At 42.0% G+C, this 23,957-nt stretch overlaps 1 protein-coding gene across 3 annotated transcripts in view; it reads right to left on the reverse strand.

Annotated features, from left to right (window-relative positions):
* Window positions 1–16,555, reverse strand: part of LOC137544436 (promotilin-like) — a 51,146-nt gene extending 34,591 nt beyond the window's left edge. For all 3 annotated transcript variants that reach the window (XR_011025861.1, XM_068265513.1, XM_068265512.1), the window contains exon 1: window positions 16,430–16,555. The gene's annotated coding sequence lies outside the window, so the exon portion shown is untranslated. The remainder of the gene's footprint in view (window positions 1–16,429) is intronic.
* Window positions 16,556–23,957: the final 7,402 nt, after the last annotated feature.

The raw sequence follows: 23,957 nt of genomic DNA on the forward strand, positions 1-23,957 counted from the left end.
AAAATTAATTACAGGAATTTTGAATTAAAATAGGGCAAAGGTAATATATAAATTAAATTAATACTTATATGATTTAAATAATGAAAAGAGAAGGGGAAGTCACTCAAAGTGACTGCGGGAAGGTGAACATGGGCTGTCTTGAGCCTCCTTTAGGTCTCTATGATAGGATATAGGATCCTGTGGGGGAACCTGAATATACTAGCGTGTGCAGTTATGGAGGTTATTAATCCCGGAGGGGGGGTATCCCTTACGAAATAAGGACCTAATGCGATATTAGGAGGTACTCTGGATCAGTAAAAAAATGGCGGTGTATTTATATAGACAACACACTTTGTGAAGAGAGGTTGGGATGGGTAAAACAAGGGGGGGAATTAAGAAGGGAGAGTAGAAGGTGGGGAGGATGGGGGAACAAGGGATGGTACTGTGGAGGAAAAGTGGACGATAAAGTCAGGAAAGCAAGAACAGAAGGACAACAATGGGTAAGTGTCCACATTTGCAGGCGTGTTTCACTGTGTGGGGGGGGCCCAAATCCAAACGGAATTCATCGTAGGAAGCTTCGGACCTCTAGATCTTCATTAAGTCCTCCTGGAGATAGTGTATTAAGTTTGAAAATCCAGTAAACTTCTTGCTCGCAGAGCTTTTTGTATCTTGATCCTCTCGGTAAGGTAGCAGGGATACTTTCCAAGCCCAGGATTTTTAGGCAGCTTGGATCTGATTGGTGATATTTTGCATAGTGTCTGGGGACATCGTGCTTCTCAGACTTGGATAGTATATTGCACTTATGTTCGCCCAATCTCTTCCTTAACAGTCTGGTAGTTCTTCCTACATATAGTTTATTGCAACTGCATTTTAACATGTAGATTACAAACTCAGTCGAGCAATTGATGAAATGTTTTAGTGGTATTGTGTTTCCGTCCGGATGTTGTAGAGTTTTAACCCCATGGTGTATGAATGAGCAGCACCCACAGCTAGATTTGTTGCATCTAAAGGTGTTTCTCAACCAGGTTTGAGGTGGGTCTAGATTTCTATTGCTTGGCACAATTTGATTTTTGAGGGAACATGCTCTTTTAAAGATTATCTTCGGTTTCTCAGGGACCAAGTCTTTTAGGAGAGGATCCTGTAATATTATAGGCCAGTTCTTCCTTATTACGCTCTGAATACATCGTGAAGCATTTGTGTAATTCGTAATGAATGTTGGCATAGAGCTGTTTTCTGCCAATCTCTTTTGTGGCCCAGTTCTATCTTTACTTTTGAACTTGTCGATTGCCGTGTTTATGGTCTTTTCTTTGTATCCCTTCTCTCTAAACTTATGTGCTAATGCTAGTGCTTGGCTTTCGTAGTCTTGGTCCTTAGTGTAGTTCCTTCTGAGTCTGCAGAGCTGGCTTCTTGGAATATTATTTATCCATTTAGGGTGATGGCAACTTGCTGCATGCAGGTAAGAGTTCCCAGAGTTGGGCTTGAAGTGTGTTTTTGTGCAGATTTGTAACTGTTCATCTGTTGTTATTTCCAGGTCTAGAAAAACTATTTTCTCTTTATCTAAGACATGGGTGAACTCCAAACCAAATGTATTTAGATTACAGTATTTCACAAACTCATCAAATCTTTCTGCTGTGCCATCCCAAATTAATAGCACATCATCAATATAACGAGTGTAAAGCACCAAGTTTTGTCTGAAGGGGTGGTCTGACCAGATGTAGTAATATTCCCAATAGGACATATAGAGGTTGGTGAAACTGGGGGCAAACCCTGCCCCCATCGATGTCCCACAGGTTTGTAAGCAGTAGTTATTCATTTAGATGAAATAATTATGTTTGAGTGTGAATTCAAGTAATTCCATGATGAAATGTGCTTGTAGGGAATTGAATGAGCCATCTTCGATCAGGAATTAATTCACAGCTTCCAATCCTTTTTCATGTGGAATACTCATATATAAAGAGCATATGTCGAGTGAGGCCCAATAATACTGTTTTTTCCATTTGTATTGTTCAATAATTTCTAGTAAATGTAAGGAGTCTCTTGTATAGGCCTCTGTCTGTTGGACTATGGGCTGTAAAAAATGGTTTATATAATCCGAGACGGAGGATATAAGGCCCTCCATTCCTGCCACTATTGGGTGTCCTGGCGGTGTAGTTTCATTTTTGTGGCTCTTTGGGATGTGATAAAAGTATGGTATTAGCGGATTTGTAGGAGACAGAAATTTGTGCTCATCCTTTGTTGGTATTTCTTGTTGTAATCCTCTATTAAGCAGATTTAGTAGATCTTTAGAGTATTCTTTGGTCGGATCAGATAATTCAAAGTCTTGTAGAACAATGCCTCCGCCTTTATCAGCTTGTCATATCACTAAATGTTTGTTTTTCTTAAGGGCATTTAGAGCTTCTGTTTATTTCTTCATCAGGTTACTTGGTTGTTTCTTTGTGTTCCCAGATTTGCACAGTGAATTAAACTCATCCATGACTATTTGATAAAAGGTGGATATATATTGGCCCTTGGATTGTGTGGGGTAAAAATAGACCTCGGTTTAAAACCTGACGATTTAACTGGTTCTTCACTGCAAACCAACTGATCCAGGTCTGGCTCTCCAGAGTTATCTTCACTCAACTCAATGAGGTTTGCCAAAGCTTCTAGATCTGCTTCTGTAAATACATTTTCCGCTATTGGTACCTCTGAACTATTGGTCACTTTTTGCTTGGTTTTCTTCTCCTTGAGTGCATAGAACCTCTTCAATTCAAGAGTCCTGATAAATCGATGTAAATCTTTAAATAATTTAAAGGATTTTGGCTTTGTGTTTGGCACTTCGCTCTACGCCGAACATCGCCCCTGCAGCTCTGGCCAAGCGCAGGAGAGGAGGGAGGACTTGCTGGCAGGCCTATGATGCGCCCATACACCATTTGAACTCTAAGTGTGATTTTAAGTGCAATTATTGAAAAATAAAAAGGTTAATGTACAAGGAGGAGCGCTCCTTTCTGTTTTCGTTTACTTTGATCTAGTGCTGTCTGTCAACCCTATTAATGTCTGGAACACTATTTATTGTCCAGCACTGTGTAATATGTTTGCACTTTATAAATAATAATAAAAATAATGATAGTCCAATATAGTATTCTCAGGTGCACATAAGAGCAGTCTAAAGAGGGTTCATATATAAAACATCCTAACAAATAGCACCATCTGATACCCATCATTTGCCACTTGCAGTACTTTCTCAAACAAAACCATGTGGTATTTAATATGGGATTTTTTTGTTAAAGGACTATGCACTGTTTTATTGATGGTGCAGACCCTGTACACTGGGACTTTGTGAATTATCCTTTTGGTGTTGCAAAGTTTGTGGCCTACAGAACTTCTCTACTTGGGGTATATAAACTAAACTGTAGTAATCAGAATAACAAGTGTAACAAGTCTTACTGCACAATAATTAGAGCAGAATGCAATATATTACATGCAATACATTACTCTCTACTCACATTATTCAAGAAGTCACCCTTGCATGAGCAGCAGCCTCCTTCCCATTCCATGTGCAGTTACCTGTTCCTTATGCAGTGCCCCATTGGGCCATACCTATCTATACGGCTTACCTTCACGTTTGCTGCCATTTATTCCATTTTCAGACTTAAATCTTATGTGGAGCAGTTCCTCTATATGTGGGTCCCCTCCGTCCCCATATACAGCATCCCATTAGGCCATGGTCTATGTGGCCTTTGCAAAAATCTGCAATAAACTATTACATTAGCAAAAGAAGGAAAAATTCCGCTGCACCAAGGCTGGGTAAAAGCTTTTTCTTCAACTTTATTGACACATCAGTAAGCACATATAAGGCTGACGCGTATCGGAGCTCTGGAAGGCTCCTTAATCATAGCCCATAAACTATTACATTACATGCAGTTAGGCCTTTTTTTTTTTTAGAATGCTATTTATTTTTCAAGAAACTAACTTGATGCAACCAAGCCAGCATTGTACTGTTATTTGTCAAAGCATTTGACGGACATTGTGCAAGCATTTATCAAGTCTTTTAGGAAGTCTGTCTGACACTTGCTGAAAGACAAGAAAGTCTGATAATGCAGAAAAAAGCTCCACAAACGTCTAGTAACTCCTGACTAAACACTTCAAATTTTCAAGCTCTTCCATTTAAGCTAGTGGGGGTTAAGTGTATGCCAGCAACCAGAAGAATGTTACAAGCAACTGTTTTTTTACATGGTATTTAATGCAGACACAACCTATAGATGTTCATGTTAATGCTCTCAATATGTACACTTTAAATGTCATTTCTAGGTGCTTAATGGGCTGCAGAAACCTCTATGAAAAGCCTTGTCTGAATGCATGTGTGCACAACTCCTCAGAGGGATTAAGTGAAATACTATGGGGAATTTAGCAGGCAAGGTTGCCCAAGGCTTTTATTTAAGGTAAATTATTATTATTATGCATTTATGTAGCGCTGACATATTTCACAGCTAAAGCAAGCTGTTTTTTTTTTTTCATCAATGGATTTGTAATGTTTTCTTTTTGTACCTTTCCTGCCTCCAGTCTTGGATAACTTGGAATTAAATGGGAGTCCAACGACTGGTTGCACTGAAAAAAATACACTTTACAACAGTGACCAGAACTTAGCTGAAAGCTGTTATTCATCTTTAGACTGGAGTAAATGTAAAGATTAATATTTTAATATAGGAGACCAATACGTAAGTGTGTATTAGTAAGTTATATCATGACTAACTATTGGTGGTTATAGTTTTAATCCAAATAAAATTCATTAAACTGGTAGGCCTCCTTCAGACTGATGGCTGTACTGAGCTTGTCAGGTTAGCTCAGCCTCCCATCAGCAGGTCATGAGCACCGGTCAACTGCAATTTAGGGCTGTGTTGCACTGCCGAGTGCTTTCCGATCAGTTTTTTAGTAAAAACAAACAAAACAAAAAACGCTCCTATTGACTTATATTAAAATTGCAGCAAAATAGCTGAAATCCCTTTTTTTCATTTTTTTGCCATTTTAAAGCTAATCAATAGGGGCATTTTTATAAGAATCAAAAAAACGAATCAAAAAGTGTTGGTGGTATGTCTCTGCTCTTAATACAGCCAAATTGCAGTGTTTAAAACATCACTAGGTCCAGTGTTTGATCCGTGGTGGGAATAAAATGTGACAAGTCACGTCTGAGCATGGTTGGGGCCTTCGGTATGGTGGCGGCCTCTCCGCTGCCTGTGCTCAGTGCTAGCAAGTGGTCCACCAATGCTAGGTGAAAGTTGACAGGCAGTGAATGAACCTTCCTTGAACCTCCCATGTAAATGAAACCTTAGTGTACTTATGCTTAAAGTATGGCCCTGAGCAATAATGCAGTCTACATGCATGTCAACTACAGTTTGCACAGTGTTTCCTTTGTTTATGCCATGTCAGTTGTAGGGATGAGTTTGCAATATTGTTTTCATTGCAAAAAAAAATGTTTTGACCAGAGCAAAAAAATATTTCAAAAATACAACGGGCTTGATTCTCAAAACAGCGCTATCTGTTAGCACGGGTGTGCTAAACAGTTAGCACGCGAAGTGCCGCTCGCAGACTTTTGCGCACACAAAGTCCCACAATCGCGTACATTTGCGCACGATAATGCAGACTTTTGCGCGTTATCAGAAACCGAACGCGCGCAAACGTCCTTTCTGTGTTTGTGCGCACAAAAGCCCGCAAGCGGCACTTTGCATGCTAACTGTTTAGCACACCCGTGCTAACAGTAAGCGCTGTTTTGAGATTCAAGCCCCATGAATTTTAGCTAAATAGAAAATATACAAATTTTTATGAAAATGCATTTTCTTGCATCCCTTTGACTTCAAAGAATTTTCATGGAAATTCTTATCTGAACAAAAAATATAATAAAATATATTTTTGGAAGATTTTGATCTTCATGGAAACATACAAAATCTGGTCACATGGCAACATTTGTCCCTTACTATTTATGTGATCTGCCACAACCAAGCTGAGGAAAAGGACAGAGCCCAGCTGTACTTCTTTTTAATCACAGGACTATAAACAATATATTGAATTTGGAATGAAGTTGACAGAGGCATATACAAGGAGTACATAAATGAGCAAGAAGTGACAGATTAAAAAAAAATTACATCAGCAACAGATTCAGCCAAGGCAGTAAATGAGATATATATGCCTTGGCGAGACAGGAAAAAAAGAAAAATTATTCTGACATTTAAAAGAAATAGTTCTTTCAGTGCCAAAGTGAGCCTCTGCTTACCAGACACCGAATTCCCTTGCAGCATTATATAATGCGCTCATTCTCACAGCAACAGAAACTTACTTACAGTACAATTTAATATTTCATCACAGCTCTATTTTAATTAGTAATTGAAAAATTACAGTTAATGCTTCATGAGTTTTATTAAATTTGCCTTTATTGAGAATGATCAGAACTAAGATTAGCAGCTTAGACAATCTTGAGTTTAGGGACATCTAAGATGTTATCAAAGCTGATTAATTGTAATGGTTGTAAAAGGTTCTGTTGGATCAAACTATGTGAGATGCTTTACAAGCACTCACTGGTGCTTTTAGCGGGTGTTGATTGGAACTTCCTAGCGAAGCAGTTAATAAAGGTGTGGCCAAAAATGGGTCAAATAGCAGTAGCAGGTGGCCCCAGCGCCCACTATTTAGTGAGGGCCGGAGCCACCCGCTACTGCTATTAGCCACCCGCTATTTAGTGGGGGGCTCTGGTTAAATTGTTATTTACCTTTTTTATTGTTATTTAGCCGGCGGCTTGGGTAAAATTGTTATTTACCATTGTTGTATATACTTTTTTTTTTCTTTGTTATTTAACGGCCAGCTTTGGTAAAATTATTTACCATTTTTTGTTGCATGAGTTATTATTTGTGGGGGAAGAGTTATTAGTTGACCAGGGGAGAGGGTTATCAGTTGCCCGGGTCGAGGGTTATTAGTTGCCCATCGAGAGAGGGTTATTAGTTGCCCGGAGGGTTTAGTTGCCTGGGGCAGGATAGTTATTAGTTGCCTGGGGGAGGGTTATTAGTTTTGCCTGGGAGGGATGGTTATTAGTTGCCCAGGAAGGGAGGGGCATTAATTGCCCAGGGAGGGAGGGTTATTAGTTGCCCGGTGAGGGAGGGTTATTAATTTCCCATGGGGGGAGGTTTATTAGTTGTCCAGGGATGGAGGGTTATTAGTTGCCTGGGGGGAAGGTTATTAGTTGCTTGGGGAAGGAGGGTTATTAGTTGCCCAATTGAGGGTTATTAGTTGCTCGGGGGGGAGGGTTATTAGTTGCCTGGGGAGGAAGGGTTATTAGTTGCCTGGGGAGGGAGGGTTATTAGTTGCCCAGGAAGGGAAGGTTATTAGTTGTCCAGGGAGGGAGTGTTATTAGTTGCTCGGGGAGGGAGGGTTATTAATTTCCCATGGGGGGAGGTTTATTAGTTGTCCAGGGAGCGAGCGTTATTAGTTGCCCGGGGAGGGAGGATTATTAATTTCCCATGGGGGGAGGTTTATTAGTTGTCCAGGGAGGGAGGTTTATTAGTTGCCCAGGGAGGGAGCGTTATTAGTTGTCCAGGGAGGAAGGGTTATTAGTTGTCCAGGGAGGGAGCGTTATTAGTTGCCCGGGGAGGGAGGGTTATTAGTTGCCCGGGGAGGGAGGGTTATTAGTTGCCTGGGGAGGGAGGGTTATTAGTTGCCCGGGGTGAGGGTTATTAGTTGCCCACGGAGAGGGTTCTGTGTGAGAGTAGGAAGAGGTTAGGTTATAGAGAAATGTCTGCAAATATTGCTGATATTTCACTATAACAATCAGGTTGTAGACTATTGGTAAATCTACCAATATTCTACTACCGCATTTCAATTGTTATTTACCTTTAACCTTTAATGCTGTGCCTAAATTACTGTGCAGCTTTTTCATATGTATGTCTTCATAGTGAGTTCACTGACCCCGACAGATGTATTTTGCTGAAACCTATGAATGGCCAAGAGCCAGCATTTGGCCTGTTTTATGGTTATTATATTATTAGAACAATGCTTATAAATATTATTGATTTTTAAAGTGCCAACATATTCCATGACACTGTGCAGAATAAGAAATAAACATGAGAGTAATGCAGACAATACACAATAAATGGACACTGGTACATGATACAGAGTTGGTAGACATAGTAATTACAGTGTAAAATGTAACATGATGAACACATGTATAGAAAATTCCCAAACACAAACGGGTGAGAGAGCCCTGCCCTTGCCAGCTTACAATTTTAAGGATTAAATTCACTGTTGGAGTTGAAGATGGAAGGTGAGTATTGGCTAGTGTTAACAGTTAGGAGTAGGTATTTTTAAGAGAGTTCGGGGATGATGTATGGAGGTTTAATCATCAGTTAGGATTAGGATGTTAGGGTTAAGTATCAGGAAATGAAGGGGAAAAGTTGAGGGTTAGGATTCAGGAACAGGATTATGTCAAGGCGAGAAGTTAGTGTTAAGCATCAAGCAGAGGTTAACCTTAAAGAGAACCGGAGGTGGGTTTGAAGAATATTATCTGCATACAGAAGCTGGATCTGCCTATACAGCCCAGCCTCTGTTGCTATCCCAAACCCCCCTAAGGTCCCCCTGCACTCTGCAATCCCTCATAAATCACAGCCACACTGCTGACAAACAGCTTGTCAGAGCTGGCTGTGTTTATCTCTATAATGTCAGTCTGCTGCTCTCCCCGCCTCCTGCAGAACCCCAGCCCCCGCCTGCATCCCTTCCCTCCCTGCTGATTGGAGGGAAGGGACGGGGGCAGGGACCGGAGCTATGCAGGAGGCGGGGGAGCAGCTGAGACTGACACTACAGATGTAAACACAGCCTCACAGCATGGCTGTGATTTATGAGGGATTGCAGAGTGCAGGGGGACCTTAGGGGGGTTTGGGATAGTAGCAACAGAGGCTGGGCTGTATAGGCAGATGCAGCCTCTGTATGCAGATAACATTCTTTAAACACACCTCGGGTTCTCTTTAAGAAACAATATTAGTGGGAGACTCTGGACAAGGATACTTGTATGGAGATTTGTTATGGTAAGCTAGAAAGTGAGGGAGAAATGATGAAAGTGTCACTACTAAGTGGTCCTGTACCATTTTCCTATACTTACCTCCTGCCTCATATTATTTCAGAAACAAAAATTTCCATGATGCATCCATTCATTCACTTGCCTGCCAACCAACTGATTAGATGCTTCACTAAGCTGCTTAATTGCCACTGCTTGCCTTTAGGTTAGTTAAGCTCAGCCTCTTCTGCTAGAGTCCTAACCTTATACCCTGGTTCTTATACCCTGAACAAACCTCCACAGCTGCCTCTCAGGCATGACTGACCATGTATTCTGCTCACAGAGGACCACATCAAGTCGCTTTCCCTGTACCTCACAGCCTGTAGTTTAACGTATGCATCTGCAGTTTTGCCAATTTTTATGATCAGGTACAATAATGACTGAGTATGAGGAGAACAGGCAGGCACTCGGGGTTCACTGGATAAATAGCTAACTGTGCTTCATCTTGCCAATGTAAAACCTTTGGCAGGGACACCAAAGCGCATACACTACATACTTGGTTCTACAAATGGCAAAGAAAGTCGTGTTGCGCGTTATGGGACCAAGTTGAAAATGCCTGCCTGTTTTCATTAAATGGCAGGCTTAAAAGTTTTACATTGGCAAGACGACAAGAATGATTAAAGAACGCATTCTTGAGCATGTACGTCTGCTACCCAAGGGCAAAGGTTGCCCATGGATAGTTGAACACATGTCCATAGCTCATAACAATGATCCTAACCTGTTTTGTTTGCATGCATCGATGTCTGCAACACCCCCCGACGTGGGGGTGATAGGAGGAAACTCTTACTCAGACAGGAAGCACATTGAATTCTACGCACCAATGCGATGGGTGCTTTGGGTCTCAACGATTATATCGATCTTGCCTGTTTCTTGGATCCCTAATTGGTTTCTGATCCTTTCTTCTTCCCCCCTCTGGCTACCGGTTGTTGCCCTTTCTCTCTGGTTCCCATGTTGGCAGGATGTCTCTTCTTTTCCCTTTCCCTCCCCCCCCCCCCCCCTGTTGTACAGGGTACTTTTTTAAAATTGGAATACTTTTGGTACATACACTAGGTTCATCCTTCCTCTTAGGATGACTGTTCACAACCCTTCCCTTGCTTAAGGAATTTTATGAAAATTTTCTCTGTACGATTTCTAATAAAGTTGTTGTACTAGTAGGGTTATATGTCCCCTATGAGACGCTTTTTTACCCCTGCCACAGGGAAAACCAGATACCCTCTTTTTCTCTTTTTCTCCTCTCCTTTATGCGGTGATTGGTCTCATCATAGATCTCATTCACTATTCTCTTTCACACATTTTTGTTGGTGTACCCATTTCCACACACCCCTTTTTTTCCCCCCTTTCCCCCCCCCCCCCTTTTTTTCTTCCCCATCTTTCTTTCACACTTATTTCACTTTCACTTCCGTTCCACTTGGGTCACATCAACACCTCCCCCTCGCCCCTTTTCCTCACATTTGGCCCCCAATAAGTTACCCCCCCCTGCCCCTGTGACATATATGCTACTCTAAAAGGCGAAGCCGCCGACTCGTGTGAGAATAGCTCCACGTTTTAGAGGCTCTTGCCGAGAAGACTATGATAAATTTCCTCCAGCCCTCTCAGCTATTTCCCCTGTAATTTAAAGTACATGGGGAATACGTTGTATCGCATTGCTCTGTGCGTGGACTGCACGGAGCTTTCCTGAGCAACTTTACAACAAAGCCTACTACATAGCTCTTATGGGCGGGCACGCAGCAGGAGGTAATCTGACTGCAGCGTCATTAGTGACGCGCTCAGATTTCCTCCTTGGATGGCTGCGCGCTCCGCCACCTACATCACTGGGACAGATTTTCTGGGCCAATCATTTGGGAGGGGCGTCTCCCTTGCGGCGACCCGGAAATGCGACTCTCTGTTTGCATTTAATCTCGCCATGTTCTAGTCACTTTGTGCACACCCCACCTCAGAAGAAGCTTGGCGTTCAGCCTAGCGAAACGGTCGTAAGGCCGTGCACCAGCGGCGCCCACATCTGCTACCTCCCACCACCCAGGTACAGCAATTGGATCCATTCTATTAACACTGTTTGATGCATGTCAGTTTTTGTACTGTCCATCTGCTTTTTGCACAGCAACGTTTTGCACAAGCTGTTGTATCCTTGTTTGCTATAAATAAACTATAAACTATAGTGCCAGACGTTCTTTTTCTCCTATGGACAATAATGACTGAAAAGGTTGCTGGTGATAATGGTGGCACTGTCATCACTGGCAATAGGCCTAGTGGCAGCTGTGAAATGTGACATAAAGGCTATCATTCATAAAGGCTATCATTCATAAAGCATTTCCGCATGCGGAAATGCTTAAAACAGCTGAATTTACCGAGCACTTGGCAAAGTGTTTATTCATAAAGGCTGTTTCCGCATGAGAAGATACAATTCCTGATCAGAGCGATAAATTACCGCCTTGTGCGGTGATTATGTTAACAAATGTCACCATACATCAATTCATAAAGATTAGAGCAAGCGGTATCAGCGCGGTGATTACCGCTCCCTTTGAAGTAGCGATAACAATGCGGAGAACAGCTAAGCTAATGAGACAGACCTCCCAAGCAGCAGCTGCAGAGAGAGTAGAGCAGACAAGGCATACCGAATACCAAGGCTGTGCTTTTTTAACCCCTTGGGTACCTGTTTTCAGATATATGTGACATCAGAAAGCCTGACATGTGTAACATTTTTTTGAAGTTCTTCTAAGCTGCCAATTTAATAGATTGTTTAGAAAGACTAATAGACAGATTCAGTGCAGATTCAGGGCAAACAGAGGCAGTTTTTAAAAAATGCACATGTAAAGGGATGGTGGGGCTGCCTCTTCTATACTAGAGCTGTCTCTGGAGGAGAAAATGTATCAACTCGGCAGCTTCTCATGTTACACAAACATACCGCCAGCCTACTGCCTGCCTAGTTCAAGGAAAATACCGAACTTGTATCGCAACTGTAAACATTTTTATGAATAAGCACACAGAAGTTTAAAACTACCGAATGCGGTATTTTCCCGCACAGATTTTTCTTACCGCACTGCTTTTATGAATGATAGCCAAACTCTCTCCTTTAATTTTTTTCTTGAAACATTACTCCAATACACCCTGAACCACCTGACCAGTGATATGTTAGGCTTTTGCAAGTGACAAATCTTTTCATAATTTTTTGTACTACTGTACACTAGAGTCTTGATTAATCGGCACCATCAGGGTTTAGGTGATGCCGGATAAGTGTGCATTCTGGTTGCTTGAGACTCAATGTTAAAAATAGGCCTAGCTAATACAGTACTATACCCCACTGTATATACACACCATGAACTCTCTATGAAATATTAAAACACAGTAATTGAAAGCATATTAACCTTGGGGAAGAAGTTGGCTTTTACCACTGGGAGCACTGCCGGTGATTTGTGCTGGTCGGTTGAGATGGTGTGTTAGTTGAGTTCCGGATAACCTGGGACTGTACTGTAACTACAATATGGCAATATGGGCAATATGGCCAGGGACAACAAATCTAATACAGAACTACTTTAATTGGGAAGCCCAGTTTTACTCTCATTCTGACTGAAATTTTGTTGTTTAGTATAATAGTCTACTCCCATTTCCACTATTCTCTCTGCTGCCTACATGCTAACGGATGTACCCAACCTTCAAACAGACTTGTCAATAATAGGCACACATCAGTAAAATTGCCCCCTCATTTTCCTATTAAGATACTCAATAAAACCGACCATATTGGTAATTTCGGCTGACCAACTCCCACAACAAAAGCAAACAACTTAATCAAATGGTTTGAATTATTTACAGTATGTTGAGAATCAGAAGAACATCATACACCCACATAAGGACAACATGTGATAAATGGAAAAGCTCCATTCATCTTTACCAAGAGGCCCTGCTTCAATAAAAGGTGTAATGTTTCTGTAGACATTGCTCTACAATGTCTCTGGGCTATTCTGCACATGGAAGGCAAGAAACAGCTGCTTCCTGACCTACCATCTGCAGAGTAAAGTATAATGTCTATGGCTTAGTGTAGATATACATTTTTCTGGCCTCGTGAATAGGGCTGAGGAAGCTGTAAGTCCCCTGTGTTGTTGTTTTGCTGTAGGGGACTTATGCAGGAGATAAAATATGCAGAAGGATATTGAAGAGGTTTCATAAGGTTGTCATCATCGCATTCAGAAGCAGGGGAGCTGGACAGAGAACTAAGATTAAAAGATGAACTATGTCCACACAGCTTCAGCACAGAGAGGCTGCATAAAGCTGCACAGTGCAACCAGATTCATAATACCTCATATATATTTACACATTCCAAGGCAACAATGTATCATTGGGGAACGATTGACAGGATTGACATAGATAGGACAATCTACCTTAAATGAAAAAACTAATAGTAATAAGTATTTCATTTTCATACATGGTAATATATGAAACCTCATTTCTAGCTATATAAAGAAACTGTAGTAATACTGGTATGTGAAATTGTTGTTTTGTCATTGAGGGCTAGAGGGCGTTATAAGTATTAATGTATATTATGTTTTCTCCACAATGCATGAGAAAAGCAGTTTTTCTAAATATGATTGGTGCTTATGTCATCAAACAGCCTTAGAACCTATTCATACAGTAGTACATAGAGAATTATAAAAATGCAAGCCATTTAAAATGAATGTAAAGTGAAATAAAAAAGAACAGATACTTACCTATGAAGAGGGAAGGCTCTGATCCCCTTCGTTCCAGCGATGTCACCCCCTGGTAGCAGTTTCCGACTAATTAGTCGAATACTGCTCTGTGCCGCTGCAGAAGGCTTCAGAGGTCTTTGTGAACCTGAGTGCTCCCAAAGACGCCCATCTTTGGTAGCAATTGGACTTCCGAAGCCTCCCGCAAACAGCAGATCATAAGCCGGCTCCGGTGCTGGAACAAGGGGACCATGAGAAGAACGGGAAGGCTCTATAGGACCCAGAGCCTTACCTCTCTTTAAGTAAGTATCTGTTTGAGTTTTTTGTTTGAACTTACATTGGCTGTAAAAATAATGCTGTGATGTGAAGCATTTCAGAACAGGGGGATATCCATAGGAATAAATAGAAGCATTAACAAATGCTTCAAAATGTTTGCCTAATCTCTACAACGCATTCTAAGTTGTATATGTGAATAAGCTACCACTACCCTTTAGATTGTAATCTCGCAAGGGCCGGGTCCTCCTCCTAATGTTTACTGTTTTTGTCGCAATATTTGTGATGCTTGAGACTCTGCTGTACATTTTTTGGTTCTATGTTCCCTTTGTCGTCTTATTGTGTTTTGTAAAGCGCTGCGGAATATGTTGGCGCTATATAAATTAAAAAAAAAATTAATAATACTAATAATAAGCTAAAAGTGTCCACTATATTTATAATGCCTATAGTTTTAAAAATGCCAGGCAAGTATTCCCAAGCTTGCCATGGAGGATGTTAATATTGTTAAAGGCAGGGCAGTTTCTAGGCTAAATTTCACCCAGGGCGAGAGTGTAAAAAATCGCCCCCCCCCCCCCCCCCCCAAGGAGCCAGGCATAGGTGCCCGCAGTATAGGTTAGCTACGTAGGTGCCTCCAGTATAGGGTAGCCTGTATAGTTGCCCCATTATAGGTTAGATAGGTAGTTGCCCCCAGTATAGGTTAGCTACGTAGGTGCCTCCAGTATAGGGTAGCCCATATAGTTGCTACCAGTATGGGTAAGATAGGTGGATGCCCCCAGTATAGTTTAGATAGGTAGGTGCCCGCAGTATAGGTTAGATAGGTAGGTTCCCGCAGTTTAGGTTAGATAGGTAGGTGCCCGCAGTATAGGTTAGATAGGTAGGTTCCCGCAGTTTAGGTTAGATAGGTAGGTTCCTGCAGTATAGGTTAGATAGGTAGGTTCCCCCAGTATGGGTTAGATAGGCAGGTTCCCCCAGTATGGGTTAGATAGGTATGTTCCCCCAGTATGGGTTAGATAGGTAGGACCCTGCAGTTTAGGTTAGATAGGTAGGTCCCCGCAGTATAGGTTAGTTAGGTAGGTTCCCGCAGTATAGGTTAGTTAGGTAGGTTCCCGCAGTATAGGTTAGTTAGGTAGGTTGCCGCAGTATAGGTTAGTTAGGTAGGTTGCGGCAGTATAGGTTAGTTAGGTAGGTTGCCGCAGTATAGGTTAGTTAGGTAGGTTGCGGCAGTATAGGTTAGTTAGGTAGGTTCCTGCAGTATAGGTTAGATAGGTAGGTGCCCGCAGTATAGGTTAGATAGGTAGGTTCCCACAGTTTAGGTTAGATAGGCAGGATCCCGCAATACAGGTTAGATAAGTAGGTTCCCGCAGTTTAGGTTAAATAGGTAGGTTCCCGCAGTTTAGGTTAGTTAGGTATGGGTGGCAGGAGAGAAGCGCAGCTGCGGGGGATGCAGACATAATAGTCAGGGCCGGATGCAATCCCCCCCCCCAAAAAAAAAACATAGATCCATACACACCGAGCGGGGTTGGGGGGGGGGGGGGGCTTGTAAGGGTGGAGAGGAGCAGTAACTAAAGAGGTGGTCAGGGCGAGGAGATATCAGTGAGGTAGGAGTTAGGAAAAAAAGGATAGAGTGGGGCAGCCAGAACTGAGGGGGTGGTCAGAGTGAATAAGTTAGCCAGGTAAGGGTAGAAATTAAAGGGGCTAGCCAAGACCATTTTTTCCTTAAGGGCAAACCTACAACAGCTCACAGCATGCCCCCCTCTATAGAGGCAATACAGCTGCCAAAATGCCCCTACCCCTCCACAGAGGCACCACAGCTCCCATGATGCTACTTCCCTTCCAGAGGCACCGTAGTTTCCAGCATGCCTCTCAGTCTCCATATAGTATTGGGTTGTCCCCCAGAGCTGGCTGCCAGGTCCCCTCAAATGTGAATAGTGGTTCCCCAGGGCCCCTGTGTTTGCAGTGGACTGCATCCATGTGTCACTGGGTCAGAGAGATGAAGGAGGATAAAGCACAGAGAAGCAAGCTGTACAGTTAAGTGTGCTCTTCTGCGAATATGCTGCAGAGGCTCCAGGGGGCCACTAATCACTTTGGGGGGGGGGGGGGGGGGGGGAGACCAGGGGGTCCTCCTGCCAACTGTAAGGGACAACTCGATACTATATGGAGGAGGAAGGGCATGCTTGGAACTGTAGTGCCTGTATAAAGAGAGGTGGTTCTTGCTGGGAGGTATGGTGACCCTATAGTGCAGGAGGGGCATGCTGGGGGCAGTGGTGCCTCTGTGAATGGGCATGCTGGGAGCAGTGATGCCTCTATGGACAGGAGGAGCATGCTGGTAACTGTGGTGCCTCTATGGAGTGGGAGGGCATGCTGAGGGGAACAAATGCTACTTTGGAGAAAGGGGGGAGGGTGCACTCTCAAGCATACAGTCACAACAGCTACTCACAAGCATGCAGCCACAGCAGGTTATCCCCTGTCAGGAATCAGATCATCCAGTTTCCTTTCCTGCATCATTATGCCTGTCTTCTGTGCACTGTGATAGGCTGCATACAGAGCCCTGCTTCTCCCCGTGTCCATGTGAGCTCCAGTCCCGATCAGCTGAGCTAATCAGCTGATCACCCTCTCCCTCCCCCGCCATGCTTTCTCTCTCTCTTCCCTTCAGGAAATATACTGTAGCTGCTGTGGTTCTTCTCATTTGTGCACGGAGTACTCACTCTATGCCTGTCCCCTGTGGGTTTCTGATCTGTGGCAGCCCCAGCAGCATAGAGACTTCCGTCTAGTAGAGGCAGCCACTGTTTCTTCTTCTTATGTCTGTGTGCAAAGCTGGCGGCTGGGAAGGGACAGAACTGCGGACTCTGTCAGCTATGTGCTAATAAGAAATGTTGCCAGCGGCTCCCCACCCGCCCCAAGCAATCTTCTGCCTGCCCTGATAATAGTTACAACTCACCTCCTTCCACCGAACCCGCGCTGCTTCAATGTCCTTCCTTTCCCAGCATCTGTCTCCGTAACAGCTTCAATGTCCTTCCTTTCCCGGCATCTGTCTCCGTAACAGCGCTCCCTGTGATGACATGCGGTACGTCATCACAGGGAGCGCTGTTACCAGGCGACGGACGCTGGGAGAGGAAAGTCATTGAAACTGCAGGGGAATGGCTGAAGGAGGTGAGTTGTAACTATTATGTCTGTTCCTCCCGCTCCTGCGCCCCCCTCCTGCGCAAAATAAAGCGCCCCGGGCGATGGCACGTGTCGCACGCCCATAGAAACGGGGCTGGTTAAAGGCTTTGGATGCTAGTGTGGCTTTCAGGGGCATAAAGAGATAATTTGCAGAGAGAGAGAGAGAGATAGAGAAGAGAGAGAAAGAGAGAGAGAGAGAGAGAGATGGGAAGCCGGGGGAATTGGATACAAAGCTTATTTTGAATTGTATCATGTGTGCCTAGTTTCTCAGGCACCTTGCACTTTATGTTGGAGGCTCTTCTGTATAGTTAAAAAGACATATTTGCAAAAGTATAAAAGACAAAATAATCCTACTGTATAGATGGTAAAAAAAATGAAAGAACAGCTTTGATTGGTTCCTACAGGAAAGCATGCCACTGTTTCAGATGTTTATAAATCAGCCTGGCTGCATCCATCAGTGGCTAAATGGTGACAGCACGTGATTATTTAGAAAGACGGAAAGATTAGTTAAGTGGTTGAAATACGTGCTGCTGCCTATTTCCAGGGTGTTAAAAGGAATCTTTGCCTGGTGGGATATTTTGATGAGCTTCTCTCGCAGCTAAATGAAAAATGTACACGTAACTGGGATTATATCCAGCTCTTAGTTATTTATTGGCTTTTTATCTGGAGCTTTCCTGGCCATAAAGTCATACTGAGGGTCAGATGCCTTCTAAATTGCTTATTTGAATTGCCATTACTCTTATACCTGCATCATTAATACTGACTTGTGGAATATTTTCTATAATTATATGTGAAAGGCCAGCATGTACATTTTTTTCCTGCACAAATCAGGCAGAGGCAGAGCACATTGGGCAGAATGATGACTTAGTGCTAATGGTTACATGGGTATTATGTATCATAATGTACTGTTCAACTGGAGCTGAAAAACCTTTAAAAGGCTACCTGAAACCTTTAGAAAAAATGAAAACATTTTACTCATAGACTCATTTAAAATTCAAATGGTAAGTCAGTATTACCGTATATCCCTATAGTGGTCTTTAGTGTTGTTACTTAAAAATTGTATATAATGGTAATAATGTTACGTTATACTGGTTACTGTACTGCTTCTTCGTTTGAGTACCCAATCTAAAAGTCTTTGCAAACAGCTAATTAATAAGAGTTTTCATCCAAAATACAAGACTTTTATTCCTGCGCATCCAGTCTTGTAATGACTGAATTATACAAGTGCTTCAAAAACCATCTTAAAAAAAAGAAGGAACATATACAGAAACCACTGTGAGACTTATTTTAGTGTTGTGAGGAACATGGGGCGTAACCAATGCAAGGAAAACTGGAATAGAACTGGTGCAACAGTAGACGTCCAGATCAAGGATTGGTGTGATTGGTTGCTCTGTATGCCACTAAACCATTTCTACCCAATTTTTTTTTTCATATACTTTTATTTATGCAAAGGTTTTTTACAGAACAGAAAAGTAAGGCGACCCAGTGTCATATGAATACAACCGAATATCTACATAGCATTGTTACCATACAGTTGCCCATAGGATCATATACATGTATTGCGATGCCTAGCTTGATCTTATCAAAGAAAACATTATAAATGTCCATTTATATTTACAGTACATAAAGATGTGTCGATTTCCATGGAGCTGTGGGGTGCATCCCAACTGTTAAGGGGACAATCTATATATTTCAACTAAATAACAATGCTATTCAATATCTTTCAACATGACAGTAAAGACATTGAGCAAGCAGGGAAAGTGGGAAGAGAGTAGAGCTAGCAAGTAGCTCAAAGGGAGAAAAATAGGGAACAAGTGAGAGGTGAGAAAAACAGAAGAGAACACAAAAACAGAACACTTAGGGTCTAGTTGTTGGGTGTCCGGCAATGTCTCAATTCTTATGGTGTGTAGGTTTGTGGTCGGCCATTGCCATTGGGGCAGGGGGAGAGGGCGATTAATAGATGGCGAACTCATGATTGCACCAGTATACTCCTGAACTCCTCTGATTCTCTATAGAAGTTCCAGAATCTCCACGTTTTAATGTATTGCTCAGATCTGTTTTGGAGAGTCATTATCGTGTTTTCCATAGCACTGATATGGCTCAATTCTTGATCTAGCTCTTTTAGGGTAGGTATAGTATGAGTTCCCCATCTACGTATTATAAGCAGTTTAGCCGCATTCAGGATGTGTTTTACTATGGAGTTTTTATATGCCTTTATGCTCCAATTGTTAAAATGGAGAAGAAAGAATTGCGGAGTAAATAGGACCTCTCTATCCGTTACCTTTCTAATTAAGGATTCCACTTTACCCCAAAAGGAGGCAATTAGTGGGCATTCCCATAGTAAATGGAGTAGGGAGCCTATGTAGGTACATCCTCTCCAACAGTGAGGATCTCTACTTGGGAAAATATTATGTAGTTTCTGTGGAGTAAAGTACCATTGTGACATAATTTTATAGTTGATCTCTTGTAATCTGACCGTGATCGAGGACTTATGGGTAAGTATGCACATTTTCGCTCTCTGTGCACCAGAAAATATACACTGGAGGTCCCTTTCCCACTTATTGAGGTATGAGAGTGAGCTAAGCGGTTGGTTAATTAATAGAGAGTATATTACCGAGAGGGTTTTCTGGGAGGGACCCCCTGCTCTGCAGAGCATTTCAAAAGCGGATTTCGGTCTAGAATTGTTTGGTGAGATTCCTAGTGCTCTACACAGAGAGCGGAGCTGTGCCAAACTCAGCCAGTCCAGGGTGTGGATACCTGATCCAGCTCTGAGCTCATCAATCATCAGCCATTTCCCCCGACTCCAAAGATCATCCGCAACAACGATACCAGCTAACTTCCAATCCTTAAAGTGGTTGCCATGGCAGCCTAATTCAAACGCTGGATTGTTAAATAATGGTACTTCAGGGGGGGGCCAGGGGGACATATCCTCCTTGTATCTGGTAATAGATAGTACTCTGAGAGTGTTGTATATTAAATGTAGCTCAGTCCACTCGCGACGTGCAGACGGAGATGACCATGATAAGTTAGTGGGGGGATATTTAGAAACGAGGTGTTCTAGTTCGACCCATTGCTTAGTTGTATAATGTCTATGCCAATCTACTACTCTGGTGAGGACAGCAGCATAGTAGTATTTTTTAACATCGGGTGCGGCTAGCCCTCCCAGTTGTTTAGGTCTATGTAGGATATGTCTTTTGAGCCTAGGGGGCTTCCCTTTCCAAATAAATTTACCAAATAGCGTCTGGGCAGATTGTAGAAAAGAGCTAGGTATTTGGACTGGCAGAGTCTGGAACAGGTACAGAAGCCTAGGCATAATATTCATTTTTAAGATTGCTATTCTCCCCATCCAAGAGAAGTGTGGGAGATTCCATCTGGTTCTACCCAATTTTTTCATTAGATTTGCTCCAACTTTTCTTGCACTTGTTTTTATAAATCTGCTGAAAAGTATTTAAAGAAGGTGCAGAAGGGTGTTCTGTCTGTAGTCGGCAACTGCCATGTGTATTGAAGAAGAAAGTGGACCCATCCGCTTTCCCATTTGGGTGCAGTCAGAACCACATGCTCAAAAAATTCCCTATAGAATGTTCAACCAAGTTATTTGACTTTTCAACACATTTTTGTATAAAAAGATTGATTTTTTCGATTAAGGCCTCTTGCACACTGCAAGCAATTCAGATTCAGATTCCGCTTTTTAATCAGTTTTTACCTCCGATTCAGATTCAGATTTGCAGTGTGCAAGGAGCAAACTGCAAATCTGAATCTGAATCGGAAGTAAAAACAGATTAAAAAGCGGAATCTGAATCTGAATTGCTTGCAGTGTGCAAGAGGCCTAAGAATGTTTTTTTCCCCCAGAATTTTCAATTAATTATCTGAGTGCACAAATCAGATATAAGAATGTTATTTTTCTTTTACATTTTCCAAAAAACTGATCATATGGTAATGTTTTTCAAATTATTTTATCAAACTGAAAAATCGATCTGATTTATCTGGTTGAAAACAAAACGCAAAAACAATATAGGGGTACCCAGCACTAATAAAAATAATTTACACAATATAATGCAGACACAGGATCTTCTCTTCTCTTGCAGGATCGGCTCTACTTTTTTTACCACCAGGATTGGCTCTCCTTTTCCACCAGCTGTATTTATAAATGATTTAAAGGGAACCTTAAGTCAGAGGGATATGGGGGCTGACATGTTTATTTCCTTTTAACCTTTTAACTGCCCCAACTCATTCATTTTAGGTAACTCAGGGCAAGGCTGCTGCAGCTGGCTAAACTTGTGCTGCCTCCTCCAGCGCATGCAGAGTGGCGTAAGGAGCGCTTCATATTTACCTGATCCAGACGCAGGATCAACTCTCCCATTTTACCACCAGAATTGACTTTCCTTTTCCACTCCCAAACGTTGCTGTAATGCTGACATCATCCTCTGAAGGAGGATGTTAGCATTATAGTGCCACTTGGTGGTGGAAGAGGAGATCGGCTCTGTAATGCTGACATCCACCTTCAGGTACCGATCACATATCATATCATGGGGTCGGGACCTGAAGGAGGATGTTGGCATTGCAGTGCCACTCGGTGGTGGAAATGTATAGTCAATCCTGGGAGTGGAAGATGGGAACCGATCCTTCAAGAGTACAGCCAATCCTGCATCTGGATCAGGGAAATATCAAGTGCTGCTTGCACCACTCTGCATTGCCACCACAGCGCTTATTAATTAACAGATGAAGGGGCAGTGAAAATGTTAAAGAATGCAACTTGCCTTGCTGTCCTGCAATTTCTGCCTCTAATACTTTTAGCCATAGACCCTAAGCAAGCATGCAGATCAGATGTTCTGACTGAAGTCTGACTAGATTAGCCACATGCTTATTTCAGGTGTGTGATTCAGAGACTACTGCAGCCAAAGAGATCAGCAAAACAGCCAGGTAACTGGTTTTGATTAAAAGGAAATTAATATGGCAGCCTCATATGACTCTCAATTCAGGTTCCCTTATATTGAGTTTGTTTAGCATATACCTGGACTGGTGGTGTATTTGTACAAAAATAACTTATAAATAAATTTAGTCTAGAAATATGACACAACACGTTTTCAGGGCGATACAGTGATGTAGGTCTATTTTCTGACCTTAAAGAAAGAAACAACAGTCTCGGTTTTACTTAGAGAAAAGATAACATGCAGACTCACAAATCATATTTGACAGGTGACTCTCTGAACAATGCCATCAACATTGTAGTAAGACAGAGCAGGTGGGATGTGCAGTTCCAGCATTTTCCACTGCACTTGAGTTTAACAAATCCTGATAGGATAAAAGCTGAATGTCCCTTAAAGTTTAGCAAATTCCTTATGAAATAGAAACTATATGTCCTTCATCTGACAAGTCTCTTATGAAACAATAACTGATTCCACTTAACCTCAACCGCTAGGGAAGTTGAAACATATCAAACAACAATCCTACATTACAGGAGACACTATACTGTGTCATGATATACAGTACCTCTATGCTCATTTTGTCCTTGTACAACTAATTTCTGTACAAATCCCACCTTTCTCTCAGTTGTTTTTCTACATGCCAAATGATAGTTGCTGTGTGGTATGGGGATAAGAAGCATGCAGAAAATCATATCCACAGCAATTTTTTTTTATTTTGTTGGTTGTTCAGCCTTTTTGAAAGGATAGGTGTGCTATGCGACACTTTGTCTGATTAAAGGTTTGGTGAGACTAACTCATCCATGCAAGCTGAACCCCTTTTTGTAACCCACGTATTCACTTAAAGTTTATAAACAGTGTTAAAAAGAGAAGACACGTGCATAATTTAACTGTTTCATGTTTCTTGTCAAGTTATATATTTAGGCTGAAAAAAGAGGACTGTCCACCAATAAAGGGGAACTTTAACCACCCTGTTTTAAAAGAACAGGGAAATGTTTGTGATTTCATGGGGCAGCCATCTTTTTCATGGAGGCAGCCATCTTTTTGGTTGAAAGGAGGTGACAGGAAGCATGAGACACAGTTCCAACTGTCCTGAGTCCTGATCACCCCTCCCAGCTGCACATGCTAGGCTTCAAATCTTAATTTAAAAATTTAAAAAAACAAACTTGTGCCAAAACAGCAGAAGGAAAACAACAACATCAGAAATCCCATCATGCTTTGCACAGCATCAAGGGGAAAATGCCCGGGCAGTTTTCTTCTGTGCAGCTAAAAATCAGGCTTGGGTAAGAAAAACAAAGTTCTGATGCTGTGAAACTGTTAAAGAAAACCTGAACTGAAAATGAAAAGCTAAAATAAACATACACAAGTCATACTTACCTCCCATGTAGTCTACTCCTCAATATCTTTCTCCTTTCCCGTGTCCTGTTTGTCCATTGGGATCAAGGGAATTCTCTGTCCTCCATTTTGAAAATGGCCATCACCCCATAACAGGTTTCTGATCAGCACACTGTTAAACTGTAACATCGCCCACTTGAGCCATAGGGAAACATAGACATTACTTGGCACATCAGTTGTCCTCTCAGCTATAACTGACAGCAACTGATAAATAACTGACAGCAACTGATATATTTCAGTTCTGACAAAATGTTGCCAGAACTGGAAGGGATCATTTTCAGAAGAAAATAGTGAGCTTCTGAAAGGAACTGATGGCAAGGTAACTATGTAATGTTCATTTGAAATTACCTCGTGTTTATTTTAAATAATTTTACTCAGTACAGGTTCCCTTTAAAGAAACACAAAGCCTTTTCAGCGCTGCTGAGTAGATTTTTAGTCTGGAGGTTCACTTTAAGTTCAAGCAATCTGAAAATATCCCACCACCAC

Source organism: Hyperolius riggenbachi, chromosome 2 (genome assembly GCF_040937935.1).
Source record: "Hyperolius riggenbachi isolate aHypRig1 chromosome 2, aHypRig1.pri, whole genome shotgun sequence".
NCBI lineage: Eukaryota > Metazoa > Chordata > Amphibia > Anura > Hyperoliidae > Hyperolius > Hyperolius riggenbachi.